The sequence below is a fragment of the Rhamphochromis sp. 'chilingali' genome (assembly GCF_963969265.1).
Source record: "Rhamphochromis sp. 'chilingali' genome assembly, chromosome: 6".
Classification (NCBI taxonomy): Eukaryota; Metazoa; Chordata; class Actinopteri; order Cichliformes; family Cichlidae; genus Rhamphochromis; species Rhamphochromis sp. 'chilingali'.
Genome location: NC_137933.1, coordinates 35,289,185 through 35,304,203, shown reverse-complemented (window position 1 = coordinate 35,304,203; position 15,019 = coordinate 35,289,185). Strand labels below are relative to the sequence as shown.

At 38.9% G+C, this 15,019-nt stretch overlaps 1 protein-coding gene across 2 annotated transcripts in view; it reads left to right on the top strand.

The window, feature by feature from the left end:
• Positions 1-15,019, top strand: part of LOC308398875 (collagen and calcium-binding EGF domain-containing protein 1-like) — a 39,841-nt gene that overhangs the window by 12,429 nt on the left and 12,393 nt on the right. The window contains exon 1 of one of the 2 annotated variants that reach the window (XM_080885743.1): positions 4,272-4,474. The exons of the other annotated variant lie outside the window; for it this stretch is intronic. The gene's annotated coding sequence lies outside the window, so the exon portion shown is untranslated. Of the gene's footprint in view, positions 1-4,271; positions 4,475-15,019 lie in introns of those variants that run through there. 2 annotated transcript variants of the gene reach the window in all.

Here is a 15,019-nt window from a genome sequence, read left to right as displayed (position 1 = left end):
CATAATGAAAGTCATCACCAGAATACCTATAAAGTAAGAACAGGAATCAAAGACTCACTGAAATCATGATGAAGTTTTCTAGAATTATTTACTAGAATAAAGAAACCAAAAGCAAATATGTAATCCAGCAAACATAAAAATCAAATTGAACTTTAGATTTTCAATAAAGCATAAACCAGCATTAAAATATATTAACTTAGAATGTGAAGCTCAAATAGACAGAAAACTCTTAGGACATGATAGTGAGACCGCATGTGTTTTTCCATGCATTTATTTTTGGACACATTTTTAATTTACGCATTTTCAAAAACCTGAGTAACAGTTCATTCATCATTAAAGGCAAAGAAAGGTGGAAAAAGTCATGGAATATGGCAACAAACAGCATAACCTGAGTAGCATGTAAACTTATACATGAAACAGATGTGACGTTTGTAATCAGTATAAGTTGCACAGCTGTTTTATTTAATTATATAGTTGTTCTTATTCGACTCCTTTAAAATGATTCAATAGCACTTGACAATAGAACGGGCACAACTAACTCTTTATCTTGATGGAGCTAATTCTTGATATTTTATTCATGTATAACTGAATAAAAAGAACATTGAATTGGCATTTTCACATTTGTGTTTAATTTAGTGTATTTCTGTTCAGTTACGCCAGAGTCCACTTTGTACCTAAGGCCTGAAACGCATCTAAATACAATTTAGCCATAAATGTGCTTTATGTTTACTTGGACAGGGTATTGTTTTTTGCATTTGTTTTACTTCCTCTAGACATATAAATCAGACATATACATTTGGCAAGCCTTCAGCTATTGTCTGTGGACAGCACCTCTCAGGTCTTCCAGTGAAACCGGTACATTTCCAGGTGCAAGATAATAAAAACCTAAAACATCTTCAGAGATTGAGATTGCATTTTGGCAATGCAGTGTTTGTCATGCTCCAGCCTTCTCAGACATGATTGGTTAGTAGAATTAAAACTGGTGTATGAAAATAGAAACCGGAAAACTCATCCACACAGAAGAAACATCTATATTGTGTGTGATGATAAAATAATAATCCCATGTCACAAGAAGAGCTAAAACTCACATTCTTGCCTAAAGTGCTGTGAATATTGATAGAAAGAAATCAAATACAAACTGCTCCTAACAGTAATCCAGGCAAAGAAGAACTAAAAGACATGTTTAAAAGTTTTAACCTTTCTTTTCTATAATTTCCTGCAGTGGCGACGATAGCACGTGTAAAACAAATGTGGCGATGAAGAAAAAAACAGGCAAGACGCATCAGCTGTGCATGGTTGTAAAGAAAGCTGCTCTCTGTAGCAGGTGATGAGAAGCAGGAGTGTTCACATGTGTGGGCATACCCATATGTTTTCTCTCTTCTGAGTGCTACATTATGATGTGTGTGGCTTGTATCTAAAGACCTACAAGGAACTGCATGCAGTGGTTCCCTCTGCTTACAAGCCATAAAACAAGCTATAAAAACACCAATGTTGCTAAAAAAAAAAAAAAAAAAAGAAAGAAAGAAAAAAAGAAAAAGAAAAGAAACTCAGTGTTTCTCAGTTGAGTTGAAATGTGCCATTTTTGAGGCAACTAAGGGAGTTTCATCCTTTCTCCAAAGGATTCCCTAAAGACCTTATTGAAACTGATTGCTATATTTATTTTCTGTTTTCATGATGAATGTGCTGTTTGTACATGCTTTAATCATCAATCACAGAATAACTTATATTTCACCAGCAGGCCCGGTAGGCTTGTCTTTTAGTGACAGAATTAATACAAAAATTGGAAAAACAGTAAACAGTGAAATTAGGTGCTAAAATCCGTCATGTCAAACAGCAGGAAACCCCCTGACTGAAGAATGGAAGGAGGTGATTTAATTTCACTCTAAAACAGGTACAGTAATAAGGAACATATGCATCCCTCTGTGTGTGTGTGCGTGTCGTGTGTTTGAACAAACTGTAGCAGTATGTGCACGTGTGCTTCGTAGATCTCTGGATTGAATATCACTACATTTGATACTTTTATGTGAGTAGCTGCCTTTGAATGATTGTGTGTACAGGTGCCCATAAATGAGATCATCCTTTATGCTGGTGAGTGTGTGTCCATAAGGGTAAATGTTGTCTTAGTTTGTACATAGATGTATAGTTTCAATGAGTGGGACAAAATGAGCTAAACCGTAAACATATGTGTGCACATATTTGATACCTACAGAGTATATGTGTGATTTCTGGGGATTTTTATACTGAAAGAAAGGTACTGACAGCTCAGCGCAGTCCACATCACACATTAGATAAGGTCAAATTTACCCTCAAGCTCTTAATATCTCAGAGAAACTCTCATCAAGTGGAAAAAAATAGTGGACTGAATTCGATCCTCTTAGAGGTTGTTTGCATTGCATCCAGGAGTCCGCAGAGGCAACCTATTCAAACTCTCACTCACTTTTCTCCCTTTGGCGTTTTCTGTCTGTGTACTTTGGATTACGATCAACAAACCCCAAGCTGAGGGAACATTAACCTGTTCATTTTTCTCACACTTGGAGTCGGCAAATAATTTTTTTCTATGAAGCTGTATACCTATACCTATGTTTCATTACAATGAGAAACACCTTTTGTCAGAAAAAAACCCTTTTATGATTCTTCAAAGTTATGCTTCCTGTGTTTAATGGAGGCATACTTGTCTTTGGAAGGCTTTAGACCAGAGTTGGACCTCCCCAAAAACTCCACTAATCATATTCCATCTTTTTCTGATTAGCGCACACCTGAACGGCCCTCTGGACAAGCACAATGGCTGTTTTTTGGCAAACAATCTGCTCTAGATTAGCTCTGTTCTGCCCTTTTATGGTCACCCTGTCACTATTAATACCTCAACAAAACAAATCACCAGCCAATTGATAACAGACCGGAACGACATTGTTGTTGTGGTATTGTTTGAATTCGACAAGCCCAGCTGTGTGCATGTGCCTGTGTGCATGAAACGTGTATTGTGTAGCAAAAAATTAATATAGGGAATGTTGGGGGTGTGGAATTCAACAACTGGGGAGCTGCAGATAAAAACAGTGATAAATCTTGCAATGCTTTCAAAGTTTTCCAAGATCAACGAAGTCGTGAGGCCATTTAGAAGATCTGGAAGAACTATTTGGTTTTATCAGTTCATTACTTTTCTCTTGTGAGATTTTTAGTAAAAGGTCCTCCTTAAGAAGCAGCTTTTTCCTGTCTGGCATGTAAACTCAACCAGACACATCATTATGAGGGGTTTGTCGTTAGGTTGACCTCAATGTTTAGCTGCTCCCTCACCCTTATCTCGCACTTAGCCATTCCTCTTTGGTCCCTGGTTGCCCTTCTCTCAGAATGCCCACCACTCTTTCTTACACTTATTTTCATCTCAGTGGTTTCCTTCCATAAATATGTTAAAATAAATAGTATCCATACAAAAAAAAACAAGTGTTACTTTTGATAGCGTCTCTCTCTTTGTCACACATAAAGCACTAGTCTGAGTTTGCCAGTCCACTGCTGGATTTTCATTCACCTAAATTTCTGCCAGTATGCTAAGCCAAAATATGATACAGTGAGTAATGTGATGGAAACACATCGGTTTGGTAAATGACAATATTTCTTGTGGTCTCCCAAGATGCCTTCGTGATGTGGGAAAGAGGCATTAACATCTGGTATCAGTGGGCCAGTGAGTAAATCAAAGACTTTTTGAGGTCTGAAACATTACAGCTGCTACAAACACTGAAACTCCAACTGTAAAATTGTTGCCAATTAGAGGGATAGACGTGTTTAGCTGTTATAGAATATCAATGGTGATCAATCATTTACTATTTAAGGTGTATGTGCTTTCCTGTCTGGCTCTGCTTACGAGTCAGAAACCTCTTGATTCAAATTTAACCAAGAAGCAAAAAAACCCAAGATTTTTTTATATTTACATTTTGCTTTTGGCAGCATTTTAAACATTTACTCTGAAATGCCTCCATAGAAATATAGCTATAAACATGCATAAACATGTAATTTGTCAAGTCCTCTTCATCTCCTTCCCCATGTGTTCTCCATTCAAGCTCTTTTTTCATGTCAGGTAAAATGCCAAATACTTTCATGTCCCTGTAGACTTGGACAAAGCAGATCATACATGTGTCTGTCACAGAAAAGCAGCTCAGAGGGTCAGAGATGCCACATTCCTGCAGAGACACTGAGCCACGACAGGGTCACAAAGGCCAGAGACCACAGGCAGAGCTCTGAGACACTCTCATCAAGTGATGAGGCTTTCTCAGTCTCAGCCCTTAGTCAGGTACAGTGCTGTTCTGATTCAAACTCCAACAAGCAGAGTCCAAATGACTGGAAATTGCTTTGCTCTGTTCATTTTGTTTTAAGATAATTTAAGAGTTAACAGCTGATGTTTTAAGAATGGTGATTATGGCTGCCAACATTGTAAAAGAGTTATGCATAAAACTGATGCAGAGATCATTTGAACTGCAACAAGGTGGGTTACTATTTTTTACATTTTTCATCTTTTGGTGCTTATGGAGGTAAAACTTTCCCAGAGCCTGGAAAAGTCATTTATTGAGATTTTAAGCCAAGCTGAAAGTTGTTTTTCAACTGCTGTCACATCACTTTATTAAATTTTGCTTTTTTTTTCCCCTTCAGACATTTACATAGATTTCAAATATGTGGTGATTTTATCTTGTGTTTTTGGCAAAAATGACTTGCTGTTCAGTGTCTGTCATCATTTCCAGATGAAAAAGAAGGTAATTTTTTTCTGGCCCTGAAGTCTGATGCATTTAATATTTAACATTTATTGCTTTTTTGCTGGGAAAGGAGGCAAAAATATTTGTAGATATATACTATTTGTTGCTGCCAGTTTGTTTGAACAAGTGCCGTGTTTGCTGAATGTGGAGCTCAGATATATACACATATCACCACATTTGAGAAAAAGTGTCATGTGTTAGTCACATGATTGTTATTTCCATCTGAATGAATTTACATTTGGAAGTTTGGCCCCACTCTTGGATACCCGTCATTGTGCACACATGGAAATCAGGCTGTAGTGAGAGCAAACCCCAAGCACAGAACAGAGTAGGTATCCGTGACAACAAGTATGATACTTAATAAATGTGTCACAATATGAAAAGAGTTGTGGTGGGCCACAAAGCAGCATGTAGGTACACAGCAGCTGTGGACAGGGCAGCTCAGCTTATTTCATAACTAACTGTTATAGATATAAAATTTAATTATTTTGGATGAACATAATTATAAAATGATATGCTAGATAGAAAGGCATCAGCTGATGAAGGCTACCACTGATATCAGCTGACCTGCTAGGATTATGGCTTAGCTTGACTTTGGGATTTGAACAGAGGAAAAGTGATTATCAGTACTTTGCTTTGTTTTTATTATATTTTACAGGTTGGGTAAGAGTACTTTTTGTATTCTAGGGTCTTCATTACAATTTCTCATGGCTCTGACAATAGGCTGATGGGTGGTGCGGTGGTGGTGGAATAATTAGCAGCGTTGTCTCACAGCATGACCTTTCTGTAGGTAAATTTCAGTTTTAAGTTCTGCTACAATAAAAGGCTGGAAGACAAAGCAAATGAGTTCAGGCACAAGTGGCTGCTCTGAAATGACATGAGAATAAGAGGTAGGGAAATCTGAATGACTGAAGCAAACTTTTTTACATGAAATTTTTCCCCCAGCAAAATGAAGCGAAAATCCCATGTTGCCTCATAAGTGTCCCAGTCCTTTAACAAATGGGCACTTACTAACCAATTTTGTTTTGAATTAAAACCACAGTCCTTAGTTTAACAATCTGCCATAAAATTTGAAAATGAATCATGAAATTCAGGCAAGCAGTTTTCCAGGAAATCATGCATGACAAAACACCATTTACAAAATATCACAATGACATTGTCAGGTTAAGCTGACCAACTCGTCTGTGGTCTGAGGTTTTCTGTATGATGGCACAAAGTGCAAACAAGACGTAAGGGGTCTGGTTTAGGAATTGTTTCACAAATTCCAGCAAGGATGTTTTCCTTTGCATAGAATTAAGAGTTTGCTGCTGTTACTCTGTTGTTAAGACACGCAAAATTGTATAGTGAAAAATTAAGGGAAGAGTTTAAGAGGTTTTTTTTTTTTAAAGTGAGTCAGGGCAGGAGGAAGGCAGGAGAAATCGTGGCAAATGGGGAGAGGTGAGGCATAACACAGGGGAGGAGAAGTGCAGGTCAGACTGCACTCTGGTGGAAGTGGCTCAGGCCTCCTGGGCTCCCAGTCAAAGCGTCCTCTGTTAGACCAGAGATCTGATGGGTCCCCTGAGGCCTGGGTCCTGGAAGTGGGCTGGCAGAGCAAATAAACAGAGAGGATGTGCTCGTGCTGAACACCTTCACATATGTATACTTACACGAGTTGAAAAGAACACACACATACAATTATACACTAAGAGATGCACTTGTGATGTGGACAACACCATCACACCTTTAGGGGGAAGCTGACGTAAGGACGGGTTTTGTTTAATTTGTGGAGACAGAGATCCTGGGAATATTTCTGAAGGACAAGTAGTTGGAATTGTCTTGATGTCTCAGTTGCAGAGGTGGGACCAAGTCATTGTTTTGCAAGTCTCAAGTAAGTCTCAAGTCTTTATCCTCAAGTCTCAAGTCAAGTCTCAAGTAATGTCAGGCAAGTCAGAGTCGAGTCTCAAGTCACTGGTGTAAAAGTCCGAGTCAAGTCACAAGTCTGAAACTTTGAATTTCAAGTCCTTTCGAGTCTTTAAAAAAAACAAACGAAAAAATAATGTTGCAGTTATGCTAAATGTAAATATTAGACCATGTAATTTTAAAATCTGTGTTTTTCTCAACACATACAAAATAGTGAACTTAGAAAATATACACAAATTGTGAAATTGCACCTCTTTAAAATGCAGCTCAATTAAACCTAGCTCCAAGAATAATTTTCACCGACAGTTCTGAGATACGCTGCATGTTATTCTTGGATGCGGTTGTAGGACCAGCTTTAAAATCGCATGACAAAAATATCATACACATTAAAAAAAACTGTATCACCAACGTAGCCTGGAAAACATTTGCTAGTTAGATGAAGTCAGCTATCTCATCTTAGCATATTTATATGCATATTTATAATTATACGGTTCTTGGAGTGAGTGCATACACTCATGAAGTTTAGTAACTTCCGGTCACTGCAACAAGCCCAGGTACAGTTTACCGACGGATGGGTGCAGGACCTTGAAATGCACCGTGTAGAACGAAAGACCATCGTACGTATCATAAGTTTACCAGTCTCACAAATCGTCTTCATAAATACACATTCCTTAACCGTTTATTAATAGGACCTTTGAGCTCAACGGTAATTAATTAGTAGTGGAAATAATTTCTGGTAGCATCACAGAAATGTAGCAGTGACAATAATATTGTATGCTGTAATCGTACTGGGCAATTAGTGATACAAAAAACCTGTTTTATCCTGTGAATAAAAGTATGTGTTTTTGTTAATGTACCATAATAACAGAAGCGAAACGCAATATTGTGTCAGGACAATTTACTATTTATGCACAATAAATAAAGGAGCATAGCGCGACAATTTCTGTTCAGCGCCAGACTTGCTTGTAACCTATATCACCAATTATGTTATGAAAATGACGCATTAACTACAACAGCAGACTGACCTTTGTGTAAATGCTTGGAGCAGACTAACCTGTGAGCTGGAGTGTTCTAGGACGTTATATTTGATCTTTGAATGGCTGCAATCCAGGCCGTCTTTGTTACTTCGGAAACATGGCTTGAACAATTTCTCTTCAACGACGTAATCCGATAACAACCGATCTCTTTACCCGTCGGCTTCCCGTGGCTGTCATGCGACCGGCTATTGCAGTTAATAATACAACGGCTTCTTGACATTTTTGTGTTTCTTTTTATCGCTGTGTGACTGATTTTAATTGAAAGCCTGCGTGCGCTAGTACCGCTTGCCACGAGTTCCCAGAATCCTTTGCGGTTCTACCCGTGAATGACGTCACATTTTCAATCTCTATATAATATGCATGTTAAATTTTATATTTGGGGTAAAATATCAAGTCTTTTCAAGTAAACCGGTTCAAGTCCAATTCAAGTCCCAGGTCATTGGTGTAAAAGTCCAAGTCAAGTCACAAGTCTTAGAACATTTTTTCAAGTCAAGTCTAAAGTCATAAAATTAATGACTCGAGTCTGACTCGAGTCCAAGTCATGTGACTCGAGTCCACACCTCTGCTCAGTTGTGATGTGGAACAATGGGTAGAAAAGTATGAACTTGTGTACTATGAATGTGCTTTCAGTGCAGATTTAAAAACCCACACAAAGGGCTTATGGAAAGAACACCTTATAAAATTTTCTTCAAAGAGTTAAACCACAAGAAGGCTAGCAGCACATTGAAAAGAAAATTACAAATCTCAACAGAGAAAATGGACAATAGTGACTCTCAGAAGAACATATATATACAAAGACTTAAAGATAAATGTGGCTTCCTTCCAAAACTGTGCTCTGTTGTTCAGTCTCACTGTGCTAATGTGCTTCAGTGTAATTCATCATCACATCGTTGTACCCACCACAGCCGGCCAAGTTACTGAACTGCCTGCGACTGTGAGACTTGTTGAGCAAATAAATCACTTACATCACAGCTGATGCACATGTTGTAACACAGTTGTGACACATATATGCCACATCAGTAAGCAGCATCCATCAAAATGACAAGATGTACACACGTATATTCACACATTAACAGTCTCTTGTCCTAGTATGTCAAGGGGCTGTTGACCTTCACTGAGCTCCACTTCCTGTGTTCCTCCAACAAGAGTCCCAAGAGGGAGAACTCTAAACCAACAAAAACCTTCGTCCCTGTCTTTAAACCTCTTATCAATGTCCACCTCCTTTATTTTTATTTCTTGATATTTCCTGCCACATCTTAGCATCTGCCTCAGTTCATCACATATCTTGGCACCTTGAGGCAAGATATGGGAAATAAAATGAGACTCATTTCCAAAGACAATGCTAAGACCTATTACCCATTCTTCCCTGTATAAACTCTGCAAAACAATAGCACTCAGTTAAATGAAAGGCAGTTGTAATGCACAGTGACTGGAGCAATATTCATGGTAAGTGTCATACACGCACTGACCTACTGTCGGGACCACTGTTCTCTCTATGTGCTACAAGTAATATCCTCTGCAGAACTTTCCCACCTGTAAATGCAAAAATAAATCAAGGTACTGTCGGATTTAAAAACATAACAATGAACATTCCCCTCTTGGAAGGAGACCCCTTGCTAAAGTACATAATCTTCAGTGTAAAATGATCTACCCCAAGGCCTGCCTCTGGAAACTGTCCTCGAGTTTCTTCCAATGCCGCCATGCTGGTTTTGGCAACAGCTCCCACAGCAGGCTGGGATCCTACATGGCCCTGCCTGTACCCCATGCTGGGCAGGAAGCTGACGGGTCAGCCACCCGCAGCAAAATTGACTGTTTGGAGAAGATGGACAGAACCAAAGTTTGTATGCTATAATATGGAGAAGTTATGACCTCCTGGAGGTTGCATTTAAACATTTAAACAAAGCTAAACTATCAACAGACACCGTTGAGTCTTTTTTTTTTTTAATAGATTTTGCATTGCTCTCTTTCAACCTCCCAAAATTAACAAGAATTTGGGGAATCTTGTCTGCAGGATGTGTGAGTATCAATCACAGATCATTAATCAAGGTCTTTTATTGGATAAGCACAAACCATGTAGTGCCCAATTGAATTCCAATGATTTGTGTATGGTAATTAATTGTCCTCTAGATACACAAGCTGTCAAAAACAGCAGCCAGCTGTCACAGTTAATTACATCCGCACTGACAGTATATCAACAAAAGCCAAAAGAGGTTGCCCAAATCCTGTCCAGACCTCTCTATCACCCATGTATTTTCTTAATACTACTAATTACAAGATAAAGTATTTATATTTTATTGTAGACTTGGAGAGCCAGAAATGTCAGTAGCGTAGGCCAGCTAACACGAAGCAGTACATGTAGGCCTGTTAGTGAGTTGTGGGTGAACCGGGGTCGTAACAAGGCCATGGGTTCCTGTAAGCTAACTTCATAGGGCAGAACAGATAATGAAAACATAAACATCCAAATCATGCTGCACCTTTAATATAAACTTTTCTATCCAACACAATAACAGTGGAAAACTGATCAGTTTATTCCTAGCTTTCATTAAAAATCTTTTCAACACTGCAGTGTTGTGGCTGCTGTTACGGCCTCCGGCCTCAGGTGGCCCCACCTTCCTCTAGGTAAATCAATGTGTTCCAGGACTCGTGTGTGTGATTGGTTACTGGGAGACCCATGCCAACCCTCTCTTATGCAGAATGAAGTGTGCCAGACCACACGGACGATTGGCTGCCCCGGGATCCCGTGATGCTCCAAGAGGCAATCAGTGGCTGATCGTACCCACCTGTGGCTACAAAAGGCTGGAAGTCCTTCACTCAGTGGCTGCTGCTTAGGACTGAACATGCAGTTTGCCCTTCGTGCCTCCCTCGTCGATCTTTGTTGAACTTGTTCATATTGCTGAACTTTGTCGAACCTTGGTGCATGCTTTAAACTTAGCCTGATTAGAGTTTTGAGCTGCTAGCTGGCTGTGAGTAGGATTTTGTGAAGCTGGCTTGCCTTAGTTAAAACCCTAGCTTTTATTTTGTGTGCGGCCAGCCTGCCTTAGTTACCCTTTAACTTTTACTCGTGACTGTTCTTTCTTTATGTAATAATTGTCTGCCCAGTGGTCTGTTGCACAGCCCTGTCGGTTTTCTGTTTAAAGTTTGTAATTAAAACCTTTTGCTTTACTCAGTTTTGTGTTGGGGGGCTCGTGTATGTTACTCCCTCCCTGACGCCTAGCAGAGGGGGTCGTAACAGCTGCTTATTTGTTTTAGTAGATTCATTGTTTATGACTGTTAAGAAAACACTTGAAGAAAAGCTATTTGCTATTTCTTAAGAAAATTATGAAACTGTACTTTCATTTGTATTTGTGTGCTTTATGGGATACAAGTAATAATACTTATTGGCAATTACCAGTACTGTAGGTCCATATTTTGATCTACTAAGGTTACAAAGCAAACAAAACACAAATGGGGAAAAAAACAACAGATTTTCAAAAGCACAAGGGAAGTGTTTCTGGGGAGATAATCCGACGGACCAGTTGCAGGAACTAAAATATGCTAAGAATTGTGCTGGAAGACACTTAAAAGAAGAGGAGGATCTATTGGTTTTGTGAGGAAAGAAAAGATGAGAGGTAAGTGTGTTAGATAAGATAAGATAAGATAGAACTTTATTAATCCCTCTGGTGGGCTCCTCTGGGAAATTCGGTTTCCAAAAACACAGCACCGACAGAAGTTACAGTTACAGAATGATATATATATATATATATATATACACACACACACACACATATATAAATACAGAGACAAATATAAATAAAATATACGAAGGGGGATAAATAGAATAAATAGGAATAAAAATAAAAATACAAGTGAATTGCACATTTCAAGTATTGTGGTCTATTTGCACCATTGACTATTTACAAAAGTATTGCACAAAGGTATTGCACAGTGAGGTGAAGAGGCACTACAGCTTAGTTAGCCTAACTATTAGCCTAGAAATACGTCATCAGTATTATATGAATCATGATAAAACACTACCATGTTTTGGGTTCCTGCAACTGGTCCTTCAGGTTATTGTCTCCCCAGAAACACTTCCCTTGTGTTTTTTCCTATTTCCGTTGTCGTTTTTCCCATTTCCATTGTGCTTTGTGTGCTTTTGCAGCATTTTTCTTATTGCTGGTGTTTTCTTAAGTTGCAGTCCGTTTGGACTCTCAGGGCCACCGTAGTACGATGTTCTTATAATGCTGCTGTCTTTTTCAAAGTGTTATAAAATTCTGGAAGCTGAAAGGGGCCAAAACTGAACTCTTGTGTGCTGCAGGCAAGTGGCTCTAACTGGCACAGCTCCTATCACAGTAAAGAGATAAACTATCACATATAAACAGTACTCTGCAAATATAGATCCACAATATTTCCACACTTTAGCAATGCCTGTAACAATGCCCACATGAACATGTTTGGCAGTTTTATTTTTTACCATCTTATTTTAGCACACAAGCATGCTGTTGGTGATCAGGTAGTAGGAAGCCCAGGAGTTTTCAGGTATCATTTTTCTAGCACTGTCACCTCACAGCAAGAGGTTTCTGGCTTCTAACCTACTGGTCAGCTGGAGCTTTTCCATGTTTTCTCCCACTGTCCAAAGAGATATTTGTTAGTTTAATTTTTGATTCTAAATTGGCTGCATGTGAAAATATGTCTCTATTTGTTGGTCAGCTTCACGTGGCCATAACTTTAATTAATGTTTGAGAAAGTTGTTGGATGATCATGACGGTTAATGTGCTGTTGATGTCTTAGTTGTTTACAAGTCATGTGACCTCTGTCATTGCATTTAGCTGCTTTTTGTAGGGCTAAAGGAACATTGAGAATATTACTAAAGTTGACAGGATTCATTTTTTGAGGTCCAAATAGTCCATACATGTGGACACTGTTGCTTCCTACTCTGGACAAAAGGATTTGTTAAAATGGGACACTTTGTGTTAAGTTACATTCTTTGGGAAGTTGTTGTGTCCCCTTAATGGTTTCTTCATAGTATCTGTGGGGGAAAAGAAGCATCATTTGAAGTTCAGCAAACAGCTGGTCCTTATTGACACCGCAGTTTAAAGGTTGTTGTAAAAGGTTGTGACCATTCCTGGCCTCAGCAAGTCTTATGGAGGATGGAACAATATTCATCTGCATGAAATGAAGATGGAAAAGGTAGACACCTCATCAGGTTTCTTGGCTGGAGAGCAACAGGAGGCCAGCATCATGTCAGTCTGAGCAGATGAGAGAGCGAGACAGATTATGTCAACAAGTACCGGTAGTAATGCTGATAGGACAGGCTGAATATAAATTGACGTGTTTCAAATCACGGATTGAATATAAGGAGAGTGAAGCAAAGTGCACTGAGAGGACATGGAAAAAAAGCGGAGAGGGTGCTTGCTAACATCATCGTTTGGTTCGCTTATAAATCCTGACTGACATTAAAAGGCTGCAAGATTACTGGATGGCATCCAAGCCCTCACACAGACTCTCCTGCACATAAGACCATATATACACATGTATTCTATATTCTCACAGACATGAGCATGCATGCTTAACAATGTCTGACTTTTGGCAGGCAGATCCCGACATTTTTTCTTTTAATTAAATGACACTAATTGCTAATATTTGGTGCCAATATAAAACATTTCTTGCCAACAAAATTACACTACAACTTCTAAAACTATTATATATAATGAAGAGAATGAGAAACACACTCAGATTCCCAGCGCACAAACCTTTAAAACCTTTACATTCACACACACAAAGCTCAGACTGATTCCAGTTTAATGGGGTGTGTTTTAGAGGCTGTGTCATGCTGACCGACATACTTTCACATTCCAAAACAAAAACACACGGGTCACTTCTTCCTCCACCCTCAACTTCTTGTCCAGACGCCTCAGCCTCCACTGTCCCACCCACCAGAGACACCCAAGGGAGAGCTGCTCAGACTGACATGCTGCTTATGTATGTACAGTTTACAGATGTGCAGTGAGTTCAGTTAGTATTCACTATTGCTGACCAGATTCTGTTACCATTCAGATTTGTTTTTTCTCTACACATTTGTATCATAACTCCTCAAATACAACACACACATCAAAGGTGATGGATATGCTTCGGTGAAGACTGACAAACAAGGGCTTGGTAGAGAAGTTCAAACACTGTTTACCTCCACAGGAGATAGAGGGTTTATGAACATCTTAGGCCATTCAACAAGTACTTGTGAAGTGTTCTGCCAACATTTTAAAAGCTCAACTGTACTTTACATATTATCAGCACTATTATCATGAAAATATGTTTTGTTCTGGAATTAAATTAGCATAGTCAAATATACTTACAAGCAGGTAAACAATGTGCAAAAAAAGAAATTTAAAGACATACCATTAGATAAAATATAAAGGACACAGTACTTGAGCTACCCCTAGTTTTTTTTTATTCTTTTACAGAGAAATATTCAATTCAATTTTATTTTATTTAACAGAACCAAGTCACAACAACATTTGCCTCAAGGTGCTTTATATTGTAAGGTAGACCCTATATACAGAGAAAAACCTAACAATCATATAACCCCCAATGAGCAAGCACTTTGGCGACAGCGGGAAGAAAAAACTCCCTTTTAACAGGAAGAAACCTGCGGCAGAACCAGCCTCAGGGAGAAGGAAGACAGGACAAAAGACATGCTGTGGAAGAGAGCCAGAGATTAATAACAAGCACGATTCAATGCAGAGAGGTCTATTAACACATTGTGAGTGAGAAAGGTGAGTGAAGAAGAAATACTCAATGCATTATAGGAATCCCCCAGCAACATACACCTTTTGCAGCATAACTAAGGGAGGATTCAGGGTCACCTGATCCAGCCCTAACTATATGCTTTAGCAAGGAAAGTTTTAAGCCTGATCTTAAAAGTAGAGATCTGTCTTCAAACTGGAAGCTGGTTCCACAGAAGCGGGGCCTGAAAACTGAAGGCTCTCCCTCCCATTCTACATTTAAATACTGTAGGAACAACAAGTAAGCCTGCAGTGCAAGACTGAAGCGTTCTAATGGGGTGATATGGTACTATCTTATCATTAAGATAAGATGGGGCCTGATTATTTAAGACATTGTATGTGAGGAGCGGGGTTTTGAATTAAATCTGGATTTAATAGCCAAAGAAGGGAAGCCAGTATAGGAGAAATATGCTCTCTCTTTCTAGTCCCTGTCAGTACTCTTGCTGCAGCATATGTGCAATCATACATGGAAACAGAGTATATAAGTCACCAACAGAGTTTTTACAATTCTAACAACCCTGAAAGTCAATATGGCCACCTTTATTCTTCAACAGCGTGAATTCTTTAGAGCAAGCTTTATTGTAAT